The sequence below is a fragment of the Dermochelys coriacea genome, chromosome 6 (genome assembly GCF_009764565.3).
Source record: "Dermochelys coriacea isolate rDerCor1 chromosome 6, rDerCor1.pri.v4, whole genome shotgun sequence".
Classification (NCBI taxonomy): domain Eukaryota; kingdom Metazoa; phylum Chordata; order Testudines; family Dermochelyidae; genus Dermochelys; species Dermochelys coriacea.
The window spans coordinates 49,807,484-49,835,105 of NC_050073.1; the positions used below are offsets into that span (position 1 = coordinate 49,807,484).

The 27,622-nt window shown below is 40.3% G+C and overlaps 1 long non-coding RNA gene across 1 annotated transcript; it reads left to right on the forward strand.

Annotated features, from left to right (window-relative positions):
• LOC122460625 lies at positions 1-27,622 on the forward strand. The gene is made up of 3 exons (XR_006282056.1): positions 1-230; positions 10,638-10,647; positions 27,612-27,622. It is a non-coding gene; the product is annotated as an uncharacterized LOC122460625 (long non-coding RNA).

Below are 27,622 nucleotides of genomic sequence, written 5' to 3' on the forward strand. Positions count from 1 at the left end.
TTCCACTTCTTAACAGATGCCTTTTTATCTCTCACTGCTTCTTTTACATAGTTGTTAAGCCACGGTGGCTCTTTTTTAGTTCTTTTACTGTGTTTTTTAATTTGGGGTATACATTTAAGTTGCGCCTCGATTATGGTGTCCTTGAAAAGCGTCCATGCAGCTTGCAGGGATTTCATTCTAGTCACTGTACCTTTTAATTTCTGTTTAACTAACTTCCTCATTTTTGCATAGTTCCCCTTTCTGAAATTAAATGCCACTGTGTTGGGCTGTTGAGGTGTTTTTCCCACCACAGGAATGTTAACTGTTATTATATTATGGTCATTATTTCCAAGCAGTCCTGTTATAGTTACCTCTTGGACCAGATCCTGCGCTCCACTCAGGACGAGATCGAGAGTTGCCTCTCCCCTTGTGGGTTCCTGTACCAGCTGCTCCAAGAAGCAGTCATTTAAAGTATCAAGAAATTTTGTCTCTGCATTTTGTCCTGAGGTGACATGTACCCAGTCAATATGGGGATAATTGAAATCCCTCACTATTATTGAGTTTTTTATTTTGATAACCTCTCTAATCTCCCTTAGCATCATCACTATCACTGTCCTGGTCGGGTGGTCGATAATAGATCCCTACTGTTATATTCTTATTAGAGCATGGGATTACTATCCATAGAAATTCTATGGAACATGTGGATTCATTTAAGATTTTTATTTCATTTGATTCTATATTTTCTTTCACATATAGTGCCACTTCTCCCCCACCGCACAACTTGTTCTGTCCTTTTGATATATTTTGTGCATATATTGTACAATATTGTATATATTTGTATCATAATCCAGTGTTGCTACTCTGTGGACCAGATCCTCAGGTGGTGTATATAAACATAGTTTTATTGAAGCCATACCGTGTACTGAGCCCTACCACAACATACATTCCCAGAATATAGTTTCAATGTATAGATTATACAGAGTTTTCCCTCTCCCATAGCTTCACTAACCTGTACCATAATGAGACCCAAATAGGAAAGAGAAGCTCATGTTAACATTAGTGCAAGTTCCTGTAATGTTTGAAGACTACAGATATTAATAACGTTTCTTCTTTTTGTTTGCTCTCTCTTATCAGGACAATGATTTGTGCTTCAGCCCTGGATGAACCTGGTAAATTACTGACCTTACAATCTATTATTTAGGCTTCCAAATGAGAAGTCCCCATATACCTGTACAATTTTGAACACGATTCTCCTGTAGGGTGGATTCCCTTTAAAAACACTGAGTTCCTGGAAAAACTGACATCCACTCCTATAATAAAGGTGGAATTTTAAGGCTCCGGGTCTGTACTCGAAAAACAAAGGCTTATTACAATGAATACCATGTAATGATTTCTTACATGAACATTAAAATAAATAATATTTTGATAGTCCACCTCAGTTTGTCTCCTGCCATGGGGCATCTGATCAGCATGGCTGGATCTACTGTTTGTTCCAGGGTGTAGTCTCAAAAAGAGACAACGGGCCCTCTCTTTCAAGAGCCTGTGACTAGCATGGTCCCTCCCTTAAGATATATCAATCAGTGACAAGGTTATTTTTTTTTTAGTTCACATTCTGTGTGGGTTGTTTTTGCATTGGGATAAGATGGATTAGTAGAAGATTGGTTTTAATAGGCTTTTTTCTATTAGTTTTTTTTACTTCATTTGTCGATAAGGCTTTTGTGATCCTTTAAAATACAGAGTTTTTAATGTTGTTTTCTTTTTGTGACACACCTGGAGGCCTGTTACAGCACTTTAAACCAAATACTAAATCTGTCAAAATTAACTTCTTGGTAACTTCTAATTATGATTTCCTAATTATTGACCCAAAAGTATAATCACTAACATCTGTGAAGCAATTTCCAATTACACCAGCACTGAATTTGGCTTCACTATAATAAAAACTAACCAAAAAAAAAAAGCAGTTAGGGCCTAATCCAAGCTTTCTACTTACTTATTGGGCTTTGTATTGGGTTGTTACTGCCCTTACTATTTGCCATCAAGTTACTGATTGCTGCGTTACCAGCACTCCCAGCTATCTTCGAGACACCACTGACTTCCTGAGGAAATTACAGTCCATTGGTGATCTTCCTAAAAACACCATCCTAGCCACTATGGATGTAGAAGCCCTCTACACCAACATTCCACACAAAGATGGACTACAAGCCGTCAGGAACAGTATCCCCAATAATGTCACGGCTAACCTGGTGGCTGAACTTTGTGACTTTGTCCTCACCCATAACTATTTCACATTTGGGGACTATGTATACCTTCAAATCAGCGGCACTGCGATGGGTACCCGCATGGCCCCACAGTATGCCAACATTTTTATGACTGACTTAGAACAACGCTTCCTCAGCTCTCGTCCCCTAATGCCCCTACTCTACTTGTGCTACATTGATGACATCTTCATCATCTGGACCCATGAAAAAGAAGTCCTTGAGGAATTCCACCAGGATTTCAACAATTTCCATCCCACCATCAACCTCAGCCTGGACCAGTCCACACAAGAGATCCACTTCCTGGACACTACGGTGCTAATAAGCGATGGGCACATAAACACCACCCTATATCGGAAACCTACTGACCGCTATTCCTACCTACATGCCTCTAGCTTTCATCCAGATCATACCACTCGATCCATTGTCTACAAGCTCTACGATATAACCGGATTTGCTCCAACCCCTCAGACAGAGACAAACACCTACAGGTTCTCTATCATGCATTCCTACAACTACAGTACTCACCTGCTGAAGTGAAGAAACAGATTGACAGAGCCAGAAGAGTACCCAGAAGTCACCTACTACAGGACAGGCCCAACAAAGAAAATAACAGAACGCCACTAGCCATCACCTTCAGCCCCAACTAAAACCTCTCCAACGCATCATGAAGGATCTACAACCTATCCTGAAGGACGACCCATCACTCTCACAGATCTTGGGAGACAGGCCAGTCCTTGCTTACAGACAGCCCCCCAATCTGAAGCAAATACTTACCAGCAACCACACAACAGAACCACTAACCCAGGAACCTATCCTTGCAACAAAGCCCGTTGCCAACTCTGTCCACATATCTATTCAGGGGACACCATCATAGGGCCTAATCACATCAGCCACACTATCAGAGGCTCCTTCACCTGCGCATCTACCAATGTGATATATGCCATCATGTGCCAGCAATGCCCCTCTGCCATGTACATTGGCCAAACTGGACAGTCTCTACATAAAAGAATGAATGGACACAAATCAGACGTCAAGAATTATAACATTCAAAAACCAGTTGGAGAACACTTCAATCTCTCTGGTTACTCGATTACAGACCTAAGAGTGGCTATCCTTCAACAAAAAAGCTTCAAAAACAGACTCCAACGAGAGACTGCTGAATTGGAATTAATTTGCAAACTGGATACAATTAACTTAGGCTTGAATAGAGACTGGGAATGGATGAATCATTACACAGAGTAAAACTATTTCCCCATGTTATTTCTCCACCCCACCCCACCCCGCCCCACCCCCCACTGTTCCTCAGATATTCTTGTTAACTGCTGGAATTAGCCTACCTTGCTTGTCACCATGAAAGGTTTTCCTCCTTTCCCCCCCCTGCTGTTGGTGATGGCTTATCTTAAGTGATCACTCTCCTTACAGTGTGTATGATAAACCCATTGTTTCATGTTCTCTGTGTGTGTATATAAATCTCCCCTCTGTTTTTTTCCACCAAATGCATCCGATGAAGTGAGCTGTAGCTCACGAAAGCTTATGCTCAAATAAATTTGTTAGTCTCTAAGGTGCCACAAGTACTCCTTTTCTTTTTGCAAATACAGACTAACACGGCTGCTACTCTGAAACCTGTATGGATATTGTTTCCTTATAATATATATTTTTAATATAATCACGTATCTTAACCAGAAAGTGTTCTATCAACATAACACACATTTGATATATAAGTACTTTGCATGTAAGAACTGAATATTCACAAACTGTCAATGAATAGCAGAGCATCTTGTTTTGAAGGCAAATCTGATGGAAGAGATTTAGAGCAGACCTGTGAGTACACTGAGACAGCAATATTAAGTAAGTATGCCATTGTTACAACAGAAAAAGCTACATGAATTCTACTGTTTTCCATAATATATTGAGGCAAAACCTTATGTCTATTCAATCTAGACTAACAAGAGAGCCAGCAAACTTGCTCCAACCCCTCACACAGAGACCAACACCTACAAGATCTTCACCAAGCATTCTCAAAACTACGATACCCGCATGAGGAAATAAGGAAACAGATCAACAGAGCCAGACGTGTACCCAGAAGCCTCCTGCTGTGAGACAAGCCCAAGAAAGAAACCAACAGAACTCCAATGGCCATCACATACAGTCCTCAGCTAAAACCTCTCCAACGCATCATCAGTGATCTGCAACCCATCCTGGACAAGGATCCCTCACTTTTACAGGCCTTGGGAGCAGACAACCCGCCACAGACAACCCACCAACCTGAAGCATATTCTTACCAGCAACAACACACCGTACCATAGTAACTCTAACTCAGAACCAATCCATGCAACCAACCTCGATGACAATTCTGCCCACATATCTACACCAGCGACACCATCACAGGACCTAACCAGATCAGCCACACCAAGACCAGTTCATTCACCTGCACATTTACCAATGTAATATATGCCATCATGTGCCAAAAATGCCCCTCTGCTATGTACATCAGCCAAACTGGACAGTCCCTACGTAAAAGGATAAATGGACACAAATCAAATATTAGGAAAGGCAATATACAAAAACCTGTAGGAGAACACTTCAATCTCCCTGGACACACAATGGCAGATTTAAAGGTATCCACCCTGCAGCAAAAAAACTTCAGGACCAGACTTCGGAGAGAAACTGCTGAGCTTCAGTTCATTTGCAAATTTGACACCATCAGCTCAGGATTAAACAAAGACTGTGAATGGCTAGCCAACTACAAACACAGTTTCTCCTCCCTTGGTGTTCACACCTCAACTGCTAGAAGAGGGCCTCATCCTCCCCGATTGAACTAACCTCGTTATCCCTAGCCTGATTCTTGCTTGCATATTTATACCTACCTCAGGAAATTTCCATAACATGCATCCGACGAAGTGGGTATTCACCCACGAAAGCTTATGCTCCAATATGTCTGTTAGTCTATAAGGTGCCACAGAACTCTCTGCCGCTTTTACAGATCCAGACTAACACGGCTACCCCTCTCATAGCAAACTTGATGATAACATTTAATTTAATTAATGTGTACATCCTTTTCTCAGATAAGCATCTAATATAGGGTGAAATTCACCCCTTTGCAGAGATTAAGTACAAAACCTATACACTACTTATAGTTCATCTATGCCCTGAAATTAGAGTTTAATTGAAATATAAATTATGTGTTGGCCTTGTGTTGGCCCTATGCACAAAGGTGAATTTCACCTTTTTCCATTTTGAAAGTCAGGTGGATAAGTCTTTTCAGTTAATTTGCCTGAATTTATTCCCAACTCCCATCCATTATCCAATGTTCAATTGCAACATTTAGGGGTCTGCAGCAACAGGCAAGTCACAAGCACTTCAAGGAAGAAGTTTGGAAAACAGAAATGAGGGTTTTTCAGTACCCTGCCAATACTGCCATTGTGAACCTTGGCAATTAAGAATGGTCAATTCCAGAGTCTGAAATGGATTCAGTCCAGGGCTTCAGTTCCCAAATTAGCTTGTCATTGACATTTTGTTATTATATAAATCATTTACTGAAGCATGGCAAGTCAAAACAGAATATCATTTGTATGCACATGAAGGTCTGACTGATTTTGCCAAAAGTGACTGACGTGTAAGGGATATGAAGTACAGAAAGGGTCTGAAATAGATATTTTGGGCCTGATTTCCTATTGCTTTGCAACTTGCATCTTCATGTTCATTTATGCAAAGTGAGTGTAAAATACTATTAAGTCAAAACAAGAGCATTTAACCCTCACTTAGCACAAATGTAAATGACAGTGCCAGCTGAAAGGTTGTAGCTAATCCAGCCAATAGAATATGTCTTATACATAAAAGCAAGGGAAATTTGAAAATCATTTACTGATCTAGGTAAATTTAGGAGGTTACTTGCTATGGTTATAAGAATACTTTCTGTATTCTCCCCCAGAACAGAATTTGATTTTATAGATCAATTTACACACTTAGGGTATATTTACACTGCATTCACAGTAGGGTGACCAGATGTCCCAATTAGATAGGGACAATCCCAATTTTTGGATTTTTTCTTATATAGACTCTGTCATAAATATAAAAGGAAGGGTAAACACCTTTAAAATCCCTCCTGGCCAGATAAAAAGCCCTTTCACCTGTAAGGGGTTAAGAAGCTAGGATAACCTCGCTGGCACCTGACCAAAATGACCAATAAGGAGACAAGATACTTTCAAAGCTGGAGGGGGGAGGAGAAACAAAGGGGCTGGGGCTGTCTGGGTGATGCTTTTGCCAGGGACAGAACAGGAATGGAGTCTTAGAATTTAGTAAGTAATCTAGCTAGATATACGTTAGATTATGATTTCTTTAAATGGCTGAGAAAATAAGCTGTGCTGAATGGAATGGATATTCCTGTTTTTGTGATGTAAGGTTTTGCCTAGAGGGATTCTCTATGTTCTGAATCTAATTACCCTGTAAGGTATTTAACATCCTGATTTTACAGAGGTGATTCTTTTTTACTTTTTCTTCTATTAAAATTCTTCTTTTAAGAAACTGAATGCTTTTTTCATTATTCTTAAAATCCAAGGGTTTGGGTCTGTAGTCATCTATGCAAACAGGTGAGGATTTTTACCAAACCTTCCCCAGGCAGGGGGGGGTGCAAGGTTTTGGTGAGGATTTTGGGGGGAAAGACGTTTCCAAACAGCTCTTTCGTAATAAAAAACCCGGTTAGACGTTTGGTGGTGGCAGCGAAAGTCCAAGGGCAAAAGGTAAATAGTTTGTACCTTGGGGAAGTTTTAACCTAAGCTGGTAAAAGTAATCTTAGGAGGTTTTCATGCAGGTCCCCCCATCTGTACCCTAGACTTCAGAGTGGGGAAGGAACCTTCACAGACTCCTATTACCCTCCACCCCCCTGTCCTGATTTTTCACACTTGCTATCTGGTTACCCTAATTCACAGTGTGTGCTTGCAGATTGTGTAGATGTACCTGACCTAGCTTTAATCCAGGGGATCAGCAACCTTTGGCACGCGGTCCACTAGGAAATTCGCTGGTGGGCCGGGACGGTTTGTTTACCTGCAGCATCTGCAGGTTTGGCCAATTGCAGCTCCCACTGGCTGCAGTTCACTGTTCCAGGCCAATGGGGGCTGCAGGAAGTGGTGGACAGCACATCCCTCGGCCCATGCCACTTCCCACAGCCCCCATTGGCCAGCTAGTGGGAGCTGCAATCGGCCAAACCTGCAGATGCTGCAGGGAAACAAACCATCCTGGAACACCAGAAAATTTTCCTAGCGGGCCGTGTGCCCAAGGTTGCCGATCACTACTTTAATCTATTTTGGGTACTGGCGTAGGGAAACCATGGTGGCACAGGTTTCAGTGCATGCTAGTCACCTGAGTATTTATCCAAGGTTCCTAGTGGACTTGTGCAGCCCATGCTGCTGGTACCAAGCTAAGTAGAGAAAAGCTAACTCAGGTACAATATACAATCACATCCTATGATTTCAGTGTACGCATACCCTCAGATTAGGCATAGAGTTTTGCTTGTAAAGCAGGTAGCAGAATGTAAATTGGCCCTGGGGGTAACTTTTTAAGTGTTAGAAAATGTAGCAGCATTGTGCTAGATGCTGTGAAAACACAGATGTTGACACAATCCGTGATTTCGAGGAAAACTTTATAGCAAAATGGCCATTTTATTCCCAATAGCGTATAGAGCATTTTCTAGAGTGTGGTATCTCTCGTCGATGAAAATGTTATTGCATTAGAGGGAGCTTTGGGCAGTAAATAGGGTAAACTATTATTACTTGTAATGTGGTAGCGCCTAGAGGTGCCAAACAAGATCAGGGCCCCATAATATTAGATACTGTACACTAAAGATGGCCAGAAAACTGGATTTTCCCTATGAACATTTTCATGGTAAAAATTCCCTTTTGAAATGTTCCCATTGGAAAATTTTGTTTTTTCCATTAGACTTTTTGAAAATATGGGAAATATTTTTCTTCCTACTTTTTTGTACTTCCTGTTTTCCATCTAGCAAAAGTTGGGGGCGGGGAGAGAAGAGTTAGAAGGTGTGAAAAAGCGCACCATTACAAAGCAAAAAAATTCAACATTTCTGATTTTTTGTTTCAAAATAAAACACTATTCTCAGATGAAAAAATCAAAACGTTTTGTCAGAAAATTTTCAACCAGCACTAATGTCCACACATATAATAAAAGACAGCACCAAAATGCTTACACTATAAATCAACCAAACAGAAAGAAAAGAAAATATTACCTCCATTTTACAGATGGGGAACTTTAGTCCTAGAAGGATTAAATGGCTTACTCAAGGTAATACATGAAGTCTATGACAGAGCTCGAAACTGAATGCAGATCTCTTGTATCCCAGTTCAGTATTGCAACCAAAGACCAACCTTCCTCCTCAAGCTAAGGATACAGTTTCTTGATACTGTGAGTGTCTCAGAAGATATAAAGCTTTTGTCTTTTACAGCATTTGCTTAACTGGAGAACATTTTACAGGAACTAGTTTTGCAGATTAAATCAGTGACATTTCTTCTTATCATTTTAGACTTGTCAGATATACCCTCTTGCCTTAATTCCCTTACCACTGAGCCCACTGGAAATGGCATTATTATTGTTAGTTATTATTATTAGTTATTTGTATTGTGGTAGTGCTAATGGTCTCCAGGTATGAAACAGGATGTACTATGATAACTGTTGCGCAAATGCCTAACAAAATATTATTCCCTTTTCTGAAAAGTTTACAATCTAAGGCCTTATGTACATGGGAATGTTTTACCAACAGTGTTGCCAGTATACCCCATCATATGGATATTCTTATTCCAGTACAAGAATGGTTTTTTTCAGGTTAACTTAAATCCCTTCCTAAACAGCATAAGCTAAATTGAAAAAAGGCATTTTTTCTACCGATTAAGAGCATTCACATGGAGGGTTATATCAGTATAACTATATTGATTTAAATGCATACCTTTGTATATGCTGGTATAACTTTCCCATGTAGACAATCCCTAAGTATAAGACAAGAGACAACAGATGAATTGAACAAACAGATGGCAAGAGCACAAGACAACAATAGTCAGTATGATACACAGTAGTCCCAGTGCACCAGGGGCCTGATCTAGCATCTCTGAGGTCAATGAAAGTTTTAACATTAACTTAAGTAGAAGCAGGAACTGGCCCAACCGTGTAACCATTGCCAAAATTTCTGAATGCTAAACAACTGACCCTTTCCACTGATGTTTCTGTGTGTTAGAATATGATTAATAATTTACCAAGATAAAATGTTTGTTCTAGGCACTTGTTTAACTAGTAACAATTACCTTCTACCAAATGTGGCAGAGATCATCTCTTGAGTTATTGTAAACTGAACTAGACAATTTTTTGGTGAATATAGTGTTTGGAATACATTGTATGGATCAGACAAACGTAAAAGCTATGTCTGATTCTTTTTGATCTTATGATTCCTCTGCAAGACTATGCATTAAAGCAGGTTCATTTTTGACATTCTCCACTTTTGCTTGTTGTATGCAAGAAATTGGCAAGAACTCTGTGGACACATAAAGAAGCATCCTATAGACTTATTTCCATCCTTTGAAAGATTTGAAATAGTACTTGTTACTGAAATTCATATTCGTTTCCTGCTAACTAAAAACCTGAGGGGAGGGAAAAAAGGATGATAAACTTGGACTCTTTATGACAGCTGACCTTTCAGGATTAAAAAAGGGATGATAATAACAATGCAAACAAAATAAGTCTTGACTTGGTCAAAACATTATCCATCATATCAGCCAAGGTCCTGCCTAGAATGTCAGGGTTTAATGTTCTATGTTCCAGGGTTGAGGTTTTATAAGCTTGTTTTTTAATGTGTTGTGACAAATTTCCTCCTCTACCTTGGTGGGTCTTGCGCTTATTGGCAGATTTGCTCACCTTGGAGCTTCACGGCAGCCCTCAGTTTGGCCGTTTTCATGAACCCACAGTTCAGGTCAACTCCTCCTGTGTCTGACCAGGAGTTGGGAGGTTCGGGGGGAACCTGCGCCCGTCCTCTAATCCGGGTTCCAGCCCAGGGCCCTGTGGAATGCAGCTGTCTAGAGTGCCTCCTGATACAGCTGTGTGACAGCTACAACTCCCTGGGCTACTTCCCCAAGGCCTTCTCCCAACACATTGTTTATCCTCACCATAGGACCTTCCTCCTAGTGTCTGATAATGCTTGTACTCTTCAGTCCTCCAACAATATGTGTTCCCACTCTCAGCTCCTAGTTCCTCTTGCTCCCAGTTCCTTACACACGCACCACAAACTGAAGTGAGATCCTTTTTAAACCCAGGTGCCCCGATTAGCCTGCCTTAATTGATTCTAACAGCTTTTTGATTGGCTGCAGGTGTCCTAATCAGCCTGTCTGTCTTAATTGTCTCCAGAAGGTTCCTGATTGTTCTGGAACCTTCCCTGTTATCTTACCCAGGGAAAAGGGACCTACTTAACCTGGGGCTAATATATCTGCCTTCTATTACTCTCCTGTAGCCATCTGGCCTGACCCTGTCACAGTGTGTACATAAATTTAGTTCCTGTGGGAGTGAGAAGCTGATTGTGCTAGCTTGAGTGAGGTTAAGTGTGAGTGGGTGCTGTGCAAGATTTACATCCTCTCATCCATATAACTATGCCAATGAACCTCCATCTTAGCCAGCAAACCCCAGCTCATCCTGTTCTGGGCCTCACATTGCTATACCTATGCTCCTCAATCGTGAGGTACAGAACCCTCTGCTATTCCAGTCCTGGGTTCCCATTCGACTGTACCTGTGCACCTCAGTTCTAACTTGCAGCAGACACTACAGTTCCAGTTTTTGTTCCCTAAACAGCTTTACTAGTGATGCCTAGTCTGGTATTCCAGCTCGGCTGCCCACTATATATTCCCCATCAGGGGTCAGAAAAAAAAAAGTCATGGCAGTCTTCCAAGCCACTCCCACAAAATAAATTCCACCCACATAAGACACCATAGTAGATTGCAGAGACATTGAACATATGGTCACATATATGCTCTTTCATTGTGTCTCAATATGCTCATAAGCTTTGCTGTGACCCTTGTGCTTGGCTTTCTGTCAGTAAGGTTGATGTGCCCCACTGGACTTCTTGAGCTGTGGTCACCTGTGAGGGCTCCAATGCATTACAGGGCTCTGTTAGGCAACTTGGGTCTGACTACTTCTTGACTGGGGTGCGGGGATAAATGGTGGCAAACTCCCAGTCCATTTACTCGTGGTGCTAAAATATGCTGTCATGTGCAGTTATATTGTGCAGCTCTTCATAATACAATAATACCTCTGCTTTCTTATATGTATTAATGAGTAGTGACATGGCTAATTCTTTAAATGTCAACACTGTTTTCAATGAGTATCTGAATTAGCTTCCATTCAGATAAATGAGGCAGTTCACACCTTTCTGAGCTATTATTTCAAATTTTGCAAACACAGGTACATGTGTCTGCACCATTTACACTCAGTTCATGTTTCTGAGGCTCTCTCAGCAACCATAACACTTAGAAAAAAGATTATTTTTGTTTAAACAGGAGCTGAATTTGTGGGGAATAAGAAGGAAGCATGAAAGAGATGCCAGGAAACCTTACCAGTGTATAGCATCTGAGTCCTCTCTGCCACCCACATATACAAATTTGCTTACTTCTCTTAGTTCTGACCAGTAAAGTTTCCTGCTAGCATAATATTTGCTGTCTGAAAGGATTTGGTGCCTGTCTAAGCAAAACTGATCTGAACCTGAAATGCTGACTTCCATTAGTTTTTTTCAAATGTCCATTGGGAACACTGAACTGAAATATTTCATTTCAAATCAGTATTTCAAAAATGATTTTTTTTCATGTTGAAATGTCAATTGAAAATTTAAAAAAATCATTTTGACACATGGAATCATTTTACTTCTATGTGTTGAAATGGTTCAACTGAAAAAGTTTCAATTTGCTATTTTGACATTTCCCATTTGAAACTTTTCTGATTTTGTTAATGAAATTGGTGAAATGTTGACTTTTCATTCTGATTTGGATCACAAAGCAATTCTGAATTGTCAAAATCTCTCACAAAAGACAAAACATCCATTTCTGAATAGCTATAGTTGTGGCCTGGAAGGACTGGGAGAAGATGGCAATGCAGCAGTAATGGAGAAATGAGAGGTCTGAAGATTTGGGATGAAAAATGTGGTGTTCACATTTTTACTGTCTGCATATGAATCAGGACATATTAGACAGACTCAGAGACATGACTGAACAGCAGCAGAATGGTTGGAATGGAACTGGAAGTAACTGATAGAGTGATTAAAGCCATTAACAGAGGCAAGATTGGTTGGAATAAGGTATACAAGGAGAATATAAGACAGTTCAAGATCGTCAAATTCCTTGGGGACCCTAACAGAGCAGGAAGGAGAAAAAACAATTAAAGGAAATGCTTAGAGAGCAAAGCGAACAATCAGGAGTCATGGAATCCCAGGGAAGAGAGATTTTGATATAAGCGAGAGTGAGCCAACAATTACTAAGACATCACATAAGTTGATAATGATGAAAACTGAGATGAGATCTTGAGACTTCACGCAGGAGAGGTCACTGGTGCCCTGGATGAGGGCACTTTCAGTATTATAGAGTGGGTCAGACTGAAATACATTGACATAGACTTTTGAACAGCCAGATCTGAAATAGCAGAAGGTGATGCAAGTTAGGAATGAAGTGCATCAGAGGTCAAGATAGAAGCTAGGAGATTGGAATAACAAAAAGCAATGTAGACCAGAAATTAAGTACACCTGTTGCAGCTGCTGTGGAGGAATAATCAAGGCTACATTATACTGGAGTTGCAGATCAGGATTGTTTGGAATTTAGGTTTGGGGATTTAGACCTGGAAGAGTAGGGCTGCTATACATCAGAACTGAAGCACATGAGCACAGACCATCAAAAGAGTTAAACCTTCAACACAATTCACTTGAAACAATTTGAAGACATCATAAAAAATGGCACTGTAGTTTTTACCTTTTACATTTGTTTATTGTGTGATACTTTTCTGGGTCTCAATTTTTCATATGTAAAATGGGGATATATAACATTGCTCTATCTTTCAAGGGTATTGTGAGGGTTAATATGTTAATGTTTGTGTGATATTTGTGTGATATCAAATATTCCTATGAAAGAGTACTTAGACAAACTTCTGGTGGAGCTCACAGAATTCAGTGTCTTTCTCCATTCTCTACATCTTACCCTCTCCTCCCCATTGCAGAACACCATTGTGAAATAAAGCAAATCAATCTTTTCATAAGCAGAAACAAATGAGTTGAAGTTTCTTACTAGTCACTGCTGTACTAAGCAAGGTAATATATCTCAGGGAGAGAGCTCTAGTGACCTGAGCTTCAAGTCATTCCCACTCCTCCATTTGCAAGGTAGCTGCCAGTGTTATGAATTCAGCCAGTAATGGGTTAAACATTAATTAAATTAAGATGGCTGTTGGGGAAAGAAGGTTGTTTCATAATGATACCTAATAGGAATGAAACACTCTTTCAATCTGTACCAATTAATGAAACAAGCTGGCGATGTCCTACTTAACATGATGCCTTCCAACCCCAGCTCCTTGTGACAGCTAGCCTTATTCGCTGTTTTTGGAGCACACTGAAAGATGTCCTTTTAAAGACTTGTGTGACATCTTTGGCAGCCTCACTGCAGTGCTTAAAGAGGGCTCCTGGAAAAGTAGTTCTCAGAGGTGCAGACATGCCAATTGAAAAGGAACACCTCATTTCCAGCAATGGTGTAGATATATGCTCCCTGCCCTGACTGGCTGGGGAGCAAAGGGACTCAGAAGGCACTAAGCATTAGCCACAGGATGGGATTTATACTTAGATTTAGAGTAAAAAAATATTTACATAGTTGGGATGAGAACACCACAAAGTAGTTCAGGTGTTAACTCCAAATTTTGGCAAATCTGTCTTATTTTCTCTCCATTTCCAGTGCACCTTTTACGGTACTTGAGTGCCCGGGCCCTAACACATTAATATAAACTAATATCCATTCCTTCTTGAACTCCTTCACGCCTTCTAGCTTTTGAATGACACATAAAATGGACACTCTGGCTGGTGCAGGGGCCATATCTCATTTCAGAAGTGTGGGGTGGTCAGATCTAGTACCATAGCACCGAAATTGAAATTTGGCTATCAGTGCCATAGAAGTGATGGGATTAACATTGATTTGAACCTTTCAAATACGCAACTATGCAGACATATTGGATAATCAGCAACTTCTGTCAAGAAACCATCACTGCTAGAGAGCAACCATTATTCCACGATGCTCAGTACTAATTCTTTATGTTTTTTCCTATGAGAGCATTTTCTTCCTATCTATAATGGGTTATAAATTTTTCATTTTGCAATCATCTTTACAGACAAATACTCCATTGGATGAGTAAGATAAAAGGTTCTTAATTAAATTATTTCTTGTTTTGTCTTTCTTTTCCTCTCCTTCCTTTTCTTCTCTTACTGCATTTCAGAATCTTTGAATTTATAGATTTGCAAACTGAGCCTGTTGGTTAAACATGTGCAAATCTACCATATTATCCTATATATTTGAACCTAATAAGACACAGATCCTAATTTCAAAGGGCCAGATACTGATATTCCTACTAATATTTAACAACACCCAGTCCCAGTGGAAAACAATGGGACTATCTGTAGAGTATGGTGGTATTCATCATGTCCTGAGGTATCAGCATCTGACCCAAAATGATTAGGCTCATTTACTCTTCCTTTGCTGACATGTGTTCTCTCTCACAATACTTTGCCCTTCATTAGTGCCTTTCAACTGAGAATGTAGAAGTACTTTATAAACATTGGTTAATTAAACCTCAAAACAACCTTGTGTGGTATAAATGCACCACTTCTTAAATGACTTCCCCAGGTCACACAGCCTTTCAGTCCACTAATTCAACCACAGAAATCCTCTCTCCCTGGAGCTGATTAGACAGTACACAGTCTTTACAACAGTCATGAATGATACTGTGGTATTCAGAACCTTTACTGTGTTCAGCATACTGTGAATGCCACAGTATCCTTAACTGGGCACAAGGCAAAACTGCAAACATTTCAGTGGTGACTTCTGTATACTGAGCAAAATACAGCTTTAGCTCTCTGGCCATAGCAGATATGTCTTGCCGCATCACAAGTTCAGTGGAACATCACTCATCCTCTTCCATCTCCTTCCCAATGGACCCATAATTCTCCAGGACAGATCCCTGTACTCTGGGAGTACTAGGACCCAGGTGGTGACTGCCCTCCCCACTGCCTTGTGGGCATAAACTACAAAAAGGAGCCAGCCAGAGTCTCCAGCTGGTAAGGGCAGAAGCAGCCAAAGCAGGGACTCTTGGCCTGTAAACAACATCCTGTAGTTTTGACCGGATTTCTCTGTCCCATACTGTTTGCTCCTCCTCCCTCACAGTCTCTTCAACTCAGCTTCATTCCACCCCTGCCCCATTACCCTCTTCTTCCCTGCCTTGTCTCCTTACCCGCTTCACTTCTTCTTTGCCATTCAGTTGATACTTCTTTAACTAAACCTTGCTATCATCACTATTTTTTTTCAGTCTGTTACCAGCCAGTTTGTAAATTGACAGCCATTTTGACTTTACAAATTGAACCCATGGGAAAGATGGAGAAATGATCTGGAAAAAGGGGTAAACAGTGAAGTGGCAAAGTTTGCAGATGATACTAAACTGCTCAAGATAGTTAAGATCAAAGCAGACTGTGAAGAACTTCAAAAAGATCTCACAAAACTAAGTGATTGGGCAACAAAATGGCAAATGAAATTTAATGTGGATAAATGTAAAGTAATGCACATTGGGAAAAAAAATTACCCCAACTATACATTCAATATGATGGGAGCTAATTTAGCTACAGCTAATCAGGAGAAAGATCTTGGAGTCATTATGGATAGTTCTCGAAAGACATCCACGCAGTCTGCAGCGGCAGTCAAAAAACCAAATGGGCTGTTAGGAATCATTAAAAAAGGGATAGAGAATAAGATGGAGAATATCTTATTGCCCTGATATAAATCCTTGGTACGCCCACATCTTGAATACTGCATACAGATGTGATCCCCTCATCTCAAAAAAGATAAACTGGCATTAGAAAAGGTTCAGAAAAGAGCAACTAAATTGATTAGGGGTTTGGAACAAGTCCCATATGAGGAGAGATTAAAGAGGTTAGGATTTTTCAGCTTGGAAAAGAGGAGACTAAGGGGGAATATGATAGAGGTATATAAAATAATGAGTGGTGTGAAGAAAGTGAATAAGGAAAAGTTATTTACTTGTTCCCATAATATAAGAACAAACAAAATTAATGGGTAGCAGGTTTAAAACAAATAAAAGGAATTTACTCACTCAGCACACAGTCAACCTGTCGAATTCCTTGCCTGAGGAGGTTGTGCAGGCTAAGACTATAACAGGGTTTAAAAGAGAACTGGATAAATTCATGGAGGTTAAGTCCATTAATGGCTATTAGCCAGGATGGGTAAGGAATGGTGTTCCTAGCCTCTGTTTGTCAGAGGGTGGAGATGGATGGCAGAAGAGAGATCACTTGATCATTACCTGTTAGGTTCACTCCCTCTGGGGCACCTGGCATTGGCCACTGTTAGTAGACAGGATACTGGGCTGGATAGACCTTTGGTCTGACCCAGTATGGCCATTGTTATGTTCATGGGCTTTCAGCTACAATAATGCATACCTTTATGCCTGGCCAAAAGTCTTAGACCATTGTGATATCAGAGATAACTCAATTAATCGCCCACCTTAATCTGCAGCTAATTTTTATGCAAAAATTTCATTGGTTGTATGAGGAAAACTACACAGATTGTGGACTACTTTACCAAGTTGCATAGTTCTCCAAAACCACTCACACAACAATATAACCAGCACATACAATAACCCCAAACATACATAGTCCCTCACTGCCCCACACACCCCTCATTCACCACCCACAAAAACTCAACACAAATCTTCCAGAACTGTTGCTCTGTCTGTTTGATCAGGGTGAAGTGATAGAAACATCTACATACATGGCTTAGAGCTTTTTTTGTTTAGACTATCACCGAGTTCAGTCATCACTGGGCCCTGTGAGGACCAGCTGGAATGTTGGAGTCTAAAGTTTTTGTGGCAGTTGGAGCGTGGTCATTGATCAGAGGAAATGGATGTAATAGCCACGCGAGGTCACAAAGAGGGGGTTGTGGCTCCAGGCAAGGTCTGGCTCTGTGCACATGCTTGTGGGAACATGCACAAACAATGCTCACGACAACAAAGTCCATGAAGACAAAAGCCCCCCATTTGGCTTTTTTACACACAACAAAACAAATTACACCTGTGTGACAGTACAGGCTTTCCACTTCTAGTGCAAATGATAAATAATACACCACAGTGACACAAATGAAAGAATAGAGAATCAGAGGCTGGGTAATAAATCCAGTATTGTGCTGTATGTTATAGTCAATAAATCCAGATAATATTTTGTTCCATACTTTTGATTTTTGAAGTTTACAGGACCAAGTTCTCTTTAGATTGTGGAGCCAGCTGAGCCAGTGGAACTCAGGGTCTGGGCCCTGAACAGCAAAAAATCCAGTTTGAGGGTGGATACACTGGTACAAATCACCCACAACCCCTACCGTGTTGATGGTCCTTGTTATGGCTGGCCAGCACAACCAAAATTAGATTTGGGCAAGGTCATCTGGTAGATGTGCTGGTTCAGCACCTTTCCCAGGCAGCCTCTGTTGCGAATGCAGTGCTGTTGTAGAGCTAAGAGTGCACTGGGCTGGATTAAACTTTTGTGGGCCTGGCACCAAACATATTTGTGGGCCCCCTGGGGAGGGTCAGTCCCTGGAGCCAGCCAGGAGCTGGGGTAAGAGCACAGTGGGGGGAGGGGGGAAAGGGTCAGTCCCTGGAGTGAGGCAGCGGCTGAGAATAAGCACAGTGGGGTAGAGGGGTGGACGAGATCCCCCAGAGGCAGCATGGAGCCAGTACCTTCCTCTCTCCACTGGAGCTGAGTCCTTCGCAACCAGTTCTCTCTCTCTCCAGCTTGAGCAGCAGCTCCTTCAGGTGGCAGCAGCTGCTCTTCCCACGCTCCTGGCAGGGAGGCTGATTGCAGTTACTCCTGTAACAGGACTTTTAGTGTCCGGTCAGCACTGCTGACTAAACATTGCCAGCTCTGCTTTCCAACTGGACTTTTCTGATTGAAAACTGGACACCTGGCAACAGGGGCACCAGAGCAGGGAGGATCAGGGGGCCATGGACCCACCACTTGTTTCCTTCCTTAAGGGCAAGGAACGGGGAAGAGAGGGGACAGAGAGGAGCGAGTAGCGGACGGGGCCTTGGAGGAAGGGGCAGTACAGGAGTGGAAAGAGGTGGAACATGGGCGGAGCCTCAGGGAAGAGGCTGAGCGGGGATGGATCCTTGGGGCAGAGCATGGGCGGGGTCACAGGGAGGGGCAGAGCACAAGTGGGGCCTCAGGGAGAAGCGCAGAGAGCAAGTGGGACCTCAGGGGGAAGGGTGGAACACAGGTGGGGCCATGGCCTAGGTGCCGGTGTCCCCCCCATTTTTAGGGACCTTCCAGTGCTCCTGCCTGGCACCCATAGTGCGCCCTTTCTGAGTGTGACCCCGGCACAATGGCACCATTGGCGCAATTGTAAACCTTAGGAGTGCATAATACGCACATCTTGGATCTGGAAGACTGAATCAGGCCCTATGCATTTGAAAATTCAAACTTTAATGAAGAGTTTTACAGAAATTATTTTATAGTTTTCAAACTGCCATACCCAAAGTTTTGAATTTTCTCCCCAGTTCTACTAAGTGCCTCAGTCTGATAATAATAGCTAATAAATAAAATAATTATTCTATATCTGGCCATTGCTAGGCAAATACTATATAAAATCTTTCTTGTACTCCTATTTCACCTCTGTTTTGTGCTCTCTGACTTCTTATAGATTTTGCAATCTTAGTTAAATTCTGGGAGTTTTATTTACAATACTTCTGTGGCAACCCTCCCTAAGCCACATATATATAGATAGATAGATCTATATAATCTGTATCTATATCCAGATATATCTGTAGATATATCAGGATATAGATGGATAGATATAGATTGTAGGTGAAACATGAAATATCTATATCTATCTCAATGATACCTGAAAACTGTGTTACATGATATAAAAGGTTTTGTTTCTTTATCTATAGTTATTCTAGGCGTGAAAGAAACCCTTTTTTTAGAATTGCCGATCTTAAATATTATTGGCTTGGATTTGGTCCATTTCTTATGCATTTCTTTTCTTCACTATTATCTTTGATGTTCTCTCTTTTTCTGTGGAACTCTCATTTTGCTCTCATTCAGAGCTTTCAGATTTTAGGGAAAAAAAACTAGAAAGAGACTATGCCTCCCTCCTGCCCCCCCAGCCCCCAAACACATGAGAAACAGAACTGATTATTTTTTGCTGGAAGGATAAAAATCAGGTAATTCACATTGATTAATTTAACATGTTTTATCAAATTTGTATTCCATTTGTCCCCATTTATTTTTTTGCAAATTATCTCTTCCCAAGAATAATTGTTTCTTATTATCTGTCCACAGGTTGAAAAGGATTGTTTATCTAGAGGGCTAATAGACACAGGGCCAGATTCTCAGCTGGTGTAATTTGGCAGAGTTCAATTGAATTTAGTGGAGCTATATTGATTTATACCAGTAGAGGATCTAGTCCACAGTTGGCTATCAGCCCCACCATATTGTATTTAACACTTTATAGTTCTCCATTTAAATTTACAAACTTTTCAAATATATTTAGATATATGTACACTGCATATGTGTAATTACCACATATGTGACGGTAACATTCATGTGATAAATTGCAGAACCATGGGATAAATTACAGAGTTTACTTCCCCTGCACTTTATCCACTAATGCATTCTTATCAGAGCTGCTTCTAATATTACAAATGTCTAAAGTCAGTGTTTCTCAAACTTTTGTACTGGTGACCCCTTTTACATAGGAAGCCTCTGAGCGTGACCCTCTTTATAAATTAAAAACACCTTTTAATATATTTAACACCATTATAAATGCTGGAGGCAAAGCGGAGTTTGGGTGGAGGCTGACAGCTTGTGACCCCCCATCTAATAACCTCACAACCCCTGAGGGGTCCTGACCCCCAGTTTGAGAACACCTGGTCTAAGCAATTTCAGCTACCAGACATTTATTTTTCTTTCCCCCCCCAAAATATGGTATCCCCTTTCTCCACCATCCAGTGACCATGGCTCAAAGTCTAGCATGGAGAACGTTCAGTGCTTTACAGTGACAGATCTAACACCTAAGAATCTGACATCTAATGACCTATCAAGAATAAAAATGGAAGGGTTATACCATACACACGGAATAGCTCTTTCCAAGGACAGCAGGATCACACCCATACATACTTTGTAAGTCAGTAAAGTATATAGAGCATTTTTTGATTCAAGTGGAAAGGAGGCTATATAAATGGAAGATCATTATCATCAATTTGCCCTTTTGATCAAAGAACCCATGCAGAGGCTGTGTAGATATTTAAGATCCCCAAACTACAAATATATTCACATAAACACAAAAGCACCTTGAAAAGGTCATTCCTACCATAGCTTTCACTAGGTTTTGGTTTATCCAGTTTAAATCATAGGAATACAGCCACAACAAATGACAGTGCCTGATTACAAATCCTGTCATACAACCCTAGAAAGGAAAAATATTTCAGTTCTTTCTATGTGTAGGTCATGGTTTGTCCATGTTCTAGTCCTAATAGTCAACAGTCATTAATGTATATGTCATCAGAATGGCTCATAAGGTGTATTTATGTAATATTTATATTTCTCTTAATTTTTGCAAAACTGACAGTCATTAGATTGGAGTATTATAATTATTCCAAATAAATGCAAACCAAACAATTTTCTATCACCATTGAAAGCACTTGAGCCAATTAATGGGAACATTTAATCACATGAGAAAATTATACCATTTCATGTTGCAAAAGCAAACCAAGGAGAAAAATAAAAATAAAAGTCTGCATGGCATATCATGAAGTATTCAGCTAGTTTAGCTAAACATTTCAGGACTTTAAACTTTATATTGCAGAGTATCATGTTCAGGGCAGATAAAATCATAGGTACATATTTTTTCCCCTCTTTATCTAATCACACTTGGAATAAACATCTGTAAAGTGCTTACCTCCCTCAACTTTCAGCAATGAAAATTTAGGAAGCACAGCTACTCACAGAATCAAGCTCTTAGCTAGTATTTCATTGATTGGCCATTTCATCTTATTTCTCGATGTAGTTCTTTTAGATATAAAGAAACAGAGAAAATATTTAAAAGAACATCTAGGGCTGATATGCCATAGTAACATCAAATTCAGCAGGTAGCCATAGATGCCTGCTATCTTGCTGGTTCTTATTTGAAAAGACTGCAACAAATTCAGGCTATGTTGTAAAGATTTCTAAAGTGTATTTCTGTTTATGAAAAAAAGCCTTTATGGTCCAAGTGCCTTGTTGTTTTTTTAGCATCATCAAAAAACAAGAAGAATAGGATATAATTATTCAGAACAGAAGGTTTTGCAGCAATTTTTATAAATAGTTCAGACCTAAGGAGATCAGGGAGTAATATTTAAAATCTGCTTTAAAATAGATTCAGACCAATTGATTTGATTTCTTTCCAGCACATTTCTAAAACTGCCATTCTCTTTTAGTCTTATTGATACAATTAATCTGTCCTTCAGGGAATTGCATTGGTTAAAAAAAATACAGGTATTTTTGGTGGGATTTTTTTAGTACCATATTGTCCTTTAATGTCATGTAGGAAGGTATTTCTATCATTTGTTCTGCATTTAAGAAAGGAGAAATGATTGAATGTGGGTGGCTCTTGACAATTTTCAAGTAGGCTATATTTTTTCATAGGCTGTGAATTTAACACTTTTATATAAGGGAATAATATCACTGTTGTCAGGGCATCCCCAACAATGAGGGCAACGGTTACTTCTTGTCAATACTGTTAGTTCCCCATCTGCAAAGCAGAGTTAAAATTATACTTACTTATCTATCATGCAGGGTGCTGTGAAGATGAAGTACTTGACAATCCAGAGGTTGTGAGCCTGTAACATATAGGACACTCATTACAGTTGTACAATTTTATAAAATTTAGAAAAAAAAATGTTCAAAGCCCTTTGAGAAATACCATGGGCAAAATGTGGAACTTAGGTGCATGCAGCTGATTACCCAGATTCATATTTAGGCAACAAAAGAAATGGCCTGTTTTTTTTTCAGAGTTGCTGAGTACTGAAATTCAGGTCACTTATTTACTTGCCTAAGCATAGAATCATAGAATATCAGGGTTGGAAGGGACCTCAGGAGGTCATCTAGTTCAACCCCCTGCTCAAAGCAGGACCAGTCCCCAACTAAATCATCCCAGCCAGGGCTTTGTCAAGCCTGACCTTAAAAACTTCTAAGGAAGGAGATTCTACCACCTCCCTAGATAACGTATTCCAGTGTTTCACTAAAAGTTTTTCCTAATATCCAACCTAAACCTCCCCCACTGAAACTTGAGACCATTACTCCTCGTTCTGTCATGGATATAGGAAGTTTATTAATTAAAATTATTAGTTATATGTGTAGCAGCATTGTGTAATGGCTCCAGTCAGGTGTTGGGCTCCATTGTTCTAAGAATTGTGCAAACAAATAGGAAGGCATGGTTCTTGTTCCTATGGAAAATAGAAGAATCCTTGTGCTGCACCCAGTACAACTTCTTCATTGCTTGTGTACTAAACTCTCTCCATTTCTTAACAATTCATCTCTTGAAGGACCCATCAGTGCTGCATATGGAATTCTCAGTATCTTGCTCAATGTTCTGTGTAACGTACTGGTTGGTGAGAAAGCATACCACACTTTTTTGATCATGGGTAGAACCTGAATGTGCCTTATTTTGGATTCTAGACCGAGATCTAAGGGAGCTGGGATAAAGTATTGAAATCTCTATGCTCTTATGGTACCAGCTTTAGAATCTCTGGCTTACCTTGCTTTGCATTTTGTTTTCCAATTTCAGCTTCAGTGACAGGAATTCAAAAGGGCTGTCAAAGTGATATGCCAAAAATGCAGCAATCAGTCTTCTTAAACAGAGCTTAAATGTCTTCCCCAAAGGAGACTATTAGACTTATAGCACTGTGTAAGGTTATCTTGCACAGAATCTGTTGTGATGTTTTCTAAGCAGGTTTTTACCTGCACGCACCTTCATGTACACATAAATAAACCCTTTAATTCCCCACTGATACAAACCAAGTATATCCAGGATTCTGGGATGGGACTGTATTAATAGTAGAGGCCAGTCTCTCACACTCTCTCCCATAAACACATTATTTTAATGTTGCCCCTGACTGACCATTGTGATAGAGCATTGATCAATTATAAATTTATAACTGTTACATTTATTTATAATGTTATAAAATTACCGGGTCAAACTGAACACTGCTTTCAATTATTTTTAATAATTTGCTTTCTTTTCATATTTGCAATGTAATGCATGTTCTTTCTTTTTTTAAAATGCATTTCTTATGCTGTTCAAGCTGGCTCTTTCAATGAACTTCAGCCACGACTAGCAGCAACCTTGCTATTCAAATCTTGTGCCCCAGAGAGTTTTACCAAGGCACCTTTATTCTGATCTGCTCTGCAGCACTTTTGCCACTCTTTAAGTCAATGGGACTACTCATGTTTGAAGTTTGACAAGGGCTTAAGTACATTGCTGTATTGTGGCCTGATCCAAAGTTCATTGAAGTCAATGGAAAACCTCCATAATGGGCTTTGGATCAGGCCTGGGGGAATTTAAGTATTCAAAAATAACTAATAACTAACTCTGATATTCAAAAATAACTAATGAGCTAATAGTTCAGTAGATTTTACAAGGGACAAATGTGCCCAGGAAGGATAGCCAGGGAAGGAGTGCTCTTGAAATCACAATTCTACCATTCTACAGCAGGACAGACTAAATGACTAAAGTCTGCATTCCCTTCTGGTCCAAATGATTTCATGATGCAAATATTCTCCAATCTGACCTAAAGCAGATTGATATCCTTAGGGCTTTTAAAACATATTTTGATTTGTTATGAATATTGACAATGGCCCTTTCATAAGTGCCCTTGCACCACCAAATCATTCCAGTTTGATGTATTACAAAATTATGTCCTTTAGAGTTAAGCACATGCATAAATGTTGGCAGAATCAGGCCTTAAAACAGAAAGTTAAGAAACATTATTTTCCAGGAATTAAGGGTCTGATCCAATTCCCACTGAAGTCAATGCACTGTTTAAACACATAATATGCTTGATGGCTTCTTGAGTTTATAGGAGACCAAAGAAAACTTTTGTCCTAAATTGTTTTACATTTTGATGATAGTAAATGGAAAGTAGATAATGGACATTATTGAGTAAGAGAATTGGGCCAAAACTTTGAAGGTGTCAATTTTGCCTTCGTCCCGTTTGACTCCTCCCTTGGTACTCCTCTGCTACCTACCCCAATAAAGGAGAACTAACAACTTAAAATGCCTTGTTCAAAAATTTTAAGTAACACTTAACTTTCAAACGCCTGAACAGAAAACGTAACTTTTCTTGTCTGCATAGTAAACACTGGCATTTTTATCTGTTTGAATAATCAAAGTGATTTCCGTGCCTTCTTGGTTGCAAAGATCTGAACTGCTTCTTGCTGAAGGTCCACAGTCTGGGCCAGCTCATGCTTTATTGAGATGGTTGCAAGGCTGACCAGCCTCTCCTGTGTCATTGTGGAACGTAGATGTGTTTTTATTAACTTCAGCATGGACAAGCTGCGTTCTCCACTGGCAACTGTTCCAGGAAGTGTTAGAAGTATGTGCAGAGCAACAAAAGCATTTGGAAAGAGGGTGATCATCTTATTTGGGCACATATATTCCAGAACAGCCTTTGGAGTTGATCCTGCTGAAATGTATCTTGAAAGGGCTTTCAGTTCATCACCTAAATCACTCGCATCAATATCACGCATGTCATCATGTGTCAACATCGTCTCTAGTGCCCTGCATTGCTGGTGTAGGTCTTCTTCAGGTATAGTGAGGAGTTTTGGATTATCATACAACATCCCAAATATACTGCTGTGTTCCTTGAGCTGCATGAAACGTTCTTCAATTGACTGTGTTGCACAATCTAGCACCTGGTTAAAGAGTTCAACTTTGAATTGTTGTTTGGGGTCTCTTATGGATTATCCATACCTCGTAATCAAAATGTCTTCTTCTTCTTCGGTGACTCTTGTATTCTTGAATGGGTGGGAAAATAGCTTCAGTGTGAATTTCCTCTGCCACTTCTGTGCACTCTTCAGAAACATTTTGAAATTCCTCATCTGACTGGTAAGATTGTACGTATGACTTTGCTTTTGTACAGTTTTTTTCATTGCCCCAGATATATCAAGGTCAACACCTTGGAGTCTCTTGCTTACAACATTTATTTCAAACAGTATATCAGGCCACAATACTAAGCCACATAGAAATTTGAAGTTATGTATGTTTCTGGTGATTTCGTTACCCTCTGCCATTATTCTCCCATGAACAATTCCTGTCATAGCATTATCCTCCATAATGGCAACTATGGCATCATCTATCTTCCCAATTTAGTGTTTGATAGGCTTCATCGCTCCCTCGACTTCCTATCATGTGGCGCTCAGTGGTTTCAGTGTCAGAGAGGAGGTTCCCAGAATGTGCTTCAAATTTGCCATCGATGAGTGATGCAGAGAAAAATACATAGCTGCTTGAATTACATTAAAAAATTCAGCAGCCTCACTAGAAGCTGATGCTGCATCCCTGAAAACCAAGTTCAATGAATGAGAACTGCATGGGACAAAAAAAGCTCGAGGGTTTAACTCTCGGCTCTGTGTCTGCACTCCTTTGCTCTTTCCTCTCATGTTAGCACCATTATCGTAGCCCTGATCTCTCATGTCAGCTATCGCAATTCCTGTGTCTTCCAGCTTTTTACGAAGCACATTTGTCATACCAGCTCCAGTAGTATAATCAATGTCAATAAATTCCAGAAAATGCTCGCAGACAGTCACCATTGCAGGGACATTTTCACTAGGTTGTGTTGTTGTTGCAAAACACACCATTAAAGTCATTTGTTCCATATGGCTGATGTCAGGTGTGCAGTCCAGAATAACAGAATAATATTTTGCTGACTTCAGATCTGCCACAATCTTCTGTTTGACTTTGTTGCCAGTAACTGTATTATCTCATTTTTCAAGATAGTGATGTGTGTACATTTATTGGGTGGTGACTCTTTTTAGATGGTCCTGGAGTACAGCATCAAACTCAGCCGTCAGCTCCACAATTTTCAGGAAGTTTCCATTGTTTGACACATACAGCTGATCTGAAGTGCCCATGCAGTGCTAGGTTTGGGTAGCAAGCATTCTCACAATGGCAATGAACTTTTTCAGAACATTTTGCCAGTAAAAAGACTCTGATGCTGATCATCTATGGTGGCCTTTAACCTTAGTCTCATCTCAAGCTCTTTCCACCTATGGAATGCTCTCTGGTGATTTGCTGCCTTCTCATGGCATGCCAGATTTCTAGCCAGATTTTTCCAGTCCTTTGTTCCTGTAGAACCCAATGTGGCTGGAACAAGAGTTTGCAACAAAAACAGTATGCAGCATTTGGGTTTTTGAGTACATAAGCCATGGCCTCTCCACTTTGTCACCATTGGGGATTTCACGCCAGTAATGTGTTGGATGGAAACTTCTATTTTCATTGTCTTTGGGGAACATTAAGTTTTTCACTTGCTGTGGCCCATGCAGTACAAAGAAGTCCCTCAGGCTACTGCTCAAGTGGGTCCAGAGTCCTGGATCATCTAGATTTAAGGAACTAAACTCAGCAGCAGCCTCCACCACACTCTTCTCTGATCTACACTTTTCTTCAGGAATGTGCATGGTTATATCCATTTGAGATGGAGATATGGATGCTGCAGTAGCTGCCAGGTCACCAGCACTCTGACTAACTGGAAGATCAGGCATCTCCTCACCACTCACATCCTCACTAGGGCCGGAAGGCTCACCATGAACATTTGTGCCTATGTATCATAGGAGAGCTCCTTCCTGCTTAGATAGAAAAGCTTCCTTTGCTTGCTTTCTTTTTCTGAATGCTGCTCCAGAGGGGTGTTTTCTTCTTTCACTCATGACTGGTGTTCTGTGCCAGCTATAGTGACTCTCAACACTCAGTTGAAGGGGACAAATAAGCAGGCTGGTAGCAGGGCCTCAGTTAGGGAAGATATCAGCATCTTAAGGGCCTAACTGGCTCCTACTACTTCAGTTGACTGCCTGTTCTTCTCAAGTGAGTTCAGGG